This window comes from Vicugna pacos, unplaced genomic scaffold, assembly GCF_048564905.1.
Source record: "Vicugna pacos unplaced genomic scaffold, VicPac4 scaffold_8, whole genome shotgun sequence".
Taxonomy (NCBI): Eukaryota; Metazoa; Chordata; class Mammalia; order Artiodactyla; family Camelidae; genus Vicugna; species Vicugna pacos.
Genome location: NW_027328729.1, coordinates 401,520 through 404,812, shown reverse-complemented (window position 1 = coordinate 404,812; position 3,293 = coordinate 401,520). Strand labels below are relative to the sequence as shown.

The 3,293-nt window shown below is 51.2% G+C and overlaps 1 non-coding gene across 1 annotated transcript; it reads left to right on the top strand.

Moving 5' to 3' along the window:
* The first annotated feature begins 1,042 nt into the window (after positions 1-1,042).
* LOC140692529 (U6 spliceosomal RNA) lies at positions 1,043-1,151 on the top strand. The gene has a single exon (XR_012068097.1). It is a non-coding gene; the product is annotated as a U6 spliceosomal RNA (small nuclear RNA).
* The last annotated feature ends 2,142 nt before the right edge of the window (positions 1,152-3,293 follow it).

The window sequence follows — 3,293 nt, the reverse complement described above, 5'->3', positions numbered from 1 at the left end:
CTTTCTTTTGTTAAATCATGCTTTTTTTTTTTTTTCCTTCCTTTTTTTTCCTTCCAGTTTTATTGAGACAGAGTTGACATACAGCAGTGTATACTTTGGGGGGCGGGCGGGGAGAGGAATTCGATTTTATGCATTTATTTTTGACCGGAGGTACTGGGGATTTAACCCAAGACCTTGTGCTTGCTTGCTAAGCACACACTCTACCACTGACCTATACCCTCCCCCTTGGCCACTTGTGAAGTCCCTTTCATTCAGCATAATCCATCGGGCACATTTTGGGGCAGCCTACTCTGGACCCCAACATTTCCCTATTCTGTAACTTCCCTGGAAGTTTTACACATTAAAAGCTGGGCTGTTGACTGTGCGTGTGCGTGTGCGTGTGCGTCCGTGCGTGCGTGCGTGCGGTCTGGGGGCAGGAGGGAGGGAATGGTTTCCTAGGGGGCCTGCGTTTCATGGACCCAGTTTCTTAGTTCTGAGAACAGGTCTGTTCAAGGAAACTGTTGCCGTTGTAGTATCTCGTCTCAGGAGGCGGTGGTGTCGATGGGCTTCTGAAGCTAGGCCTAGGGAGCAAGCAGTCAGGTATCGCCTAAGAGGCACTTGTGTGGACAACCAAAGTACAGCACAAAGGTGAATCGTCGGAGCAGATGAGAAACCAGATTCAGGGCCGGGAGTAGGGGGTCAGTCTGGTAGGAGATTTCCACACATCGGGGTCATCGAAACGGCTCGAGCAGTTTGAAATGCCTCTGATGATGTCCTGGGGTGTTCGGCTCAACTCTCTGAGCGGCTCCCCCGAAAACAGGCCCGAGGATGGTTTCCACAGGAGCTGTTGTGGCCATTTCTCTGACGTTTACCTCCCGTTGTCCAGCTTCAGTCTGCAAGGCTTCAGGAGACGGAGCGTTTTCGTACTCAATGATGCCAAGGCAAAAGGGTGAGAGAAAATGGGAAACATTCGTGGAGAGGGTCCTAGGCAGATAGTGGAGGCAACTAGAAGACCTTCAGTCTCCGGGCTGGCTTTCAGGTTGAGACAAAAACCCTAAGGAAAGCACTTGCTGCCACAGGACATAGACTAACATGGGAACCATCCAGAGAAGATCAGCACGGCCCCTGAACGTGGACGACACACGCCCATGCGTGAAGCGTTCCATAGTTTTAGTGAAGTCAGTCACCCAGGGAAAGACAGATATCCTATGCCATCACTTCTAGGTGGGATCTGAAAGTAAGTCAAGACACCCATCCATACATAAATAACTCCATTTTAAAAAGACTCCAAGGAACCTATTTACAAAACAGAAACAGACTGGACTCGCAGACATGGAAAAGAAACCGATGGTTAACACAGGGGACAGGGTAGGGTGGAGGAACGGGGTAAGGCGGAGGGATAAATCAGGAGTTTGGGATTAGCAGATATAAACCACCCTATACAAACTAGGTACACAAGTAGGTCCTACTGTCTAGCACAGGGAACTATGTTCAATAGCTTGTAATAACCTATCCTGAAAAAGTATACGTGTGTGTGTGTGTGTGTGTGTGTGTGTGTGTGTGTGTGTGTGTGTGTGTGTGAATAAGTGAATCACTATGCCGTACGTCATAAATGAACACAACATTGTAAGTCAACTATACTTCCATTGACAGAGAGTTCCTACAATAAGCAGGCAGACAGACCGACAGACCGTCAGACAGACAGACAGGCAGGCAGGCAGACAGACACACACACACACACACACACACACACACACACACACACACACACACACACTGTCTGTCTGTCTGTCTGTCTGTCTGTCTCTCTCTCTCTCTCTCTCTCTCTCTTTCTCTGTCTGTCTGTCTATCTGTCTGTCTCTCTTCTAAGGGTGGAGAAGAGTTTGCTGAGCTATTTCGGGGGCCCTCTCATCCTAGTTCCTATCTCCAAGTTGGTTCAAAGTCCAAAAGGCCGTCAAGCACTTAGTCAGATAGGTCCCTCGAAGAATACCTCCCACATCACGATGACAGACTTCTTAGGCCAGCCGAGAAGGTCCTTCAGTTCTGTGCCCATCTTGGCTCTAAGTTGATGTCAGTCCTCCAGGATCCAAGAAAGCCACGTTGGAAAACAAGTGGTGATTTTGATGGGACAGAAGATCAGTCATTTGGGGGGCGAAGGGTGGGGTAGGGAGAGATACCAGCCTGTCTGTCTGTCTGTTTTCATCCAGTGTGGGAGCCTTCCCAAAGAGATAACTCGAGAAGAGAGAAACGGGGAGTTGACAAAGAACACGTGCGGTGGCGTGCCCTCCCCCCACCCCAGGAGAAGGCCAAGCCAGAAGTCCCTCCGGATGGCGGGCTCTGGACTCCGGCTTCCAGGGGAAGCGATATTTTTTCCTCCCCATTTCAGGCCCGGAAGAAGAGGGAGAGGCAGAGTGTCCTTCTCGGGCATCCGTTGTTTCTGAAGCACGCTTGTTGCCGAAAGATCGGCCCCCGTCCCCGATGAGCCCAAGAATCCAGAGACAAGGTCTTGGAGCTTAGAAGAAAAGAGGTCATTTTATCGCTCTGCCGGGCAAAGGGGATTCACAGCAGGCTAGCGTCTTCAAAACTGTGTACCCACCTTGGGGATGGAGTGGGTGGGGTGGTTCTAGAGCCATAGCTCAAACAATCAAGCATCGATCACCATCCACAGAATCGTTTTCTCATCAGAAGACTCAGCATGGTGTCACGATGCCTCCCAGGTGACCCATTCTATAGAGGCTGGCGGTTAGATCTCATTATCTCATAAGCACTCAAGGTGTGGCCTTCTTGGTCACTCAGGCTATTTTGTCAGGTCAGTAGTCCCGTGACCGACCTTCTCCTCGGAGAAGGACTCAGAGACCCAGCACGATGATGACTTGCAATGACTGAAATACAGTAGAAACAGTAAGATCGATAGCTTCCAGTTTCAACAACGGGCCTGGAACCGTGAGCAGCAACCGGTCAGTCAGAAGAGTCGACCGTTTTAAGGGCGAGCATAAGAAACCGAATGACACCCCCCCCAAGCAAATGAATGAATGAATGAATGACCTAATGATCCTCCCCTCCTCTCCCCCCCCCCGCCCAAAAACGAAGCAATCCGTTAGCCTAATTCCGGCCATTTTATTCATCCTCCTTCACCCTGAAGCCCCAGTCAGCCACGTGCCACAGTGGTCTGTTTTCCGGTTTCCTCCACCACCCCAACCCCCACCAACGACCACCCCGCCAACATCCCCCCATGCCCAACCACCGCCCCAAGCGCGGGACTGGACGGGGGTGCTGGGGGCTGAGGGGGCGGCGATGGCGGCTTGAGGTGAGGG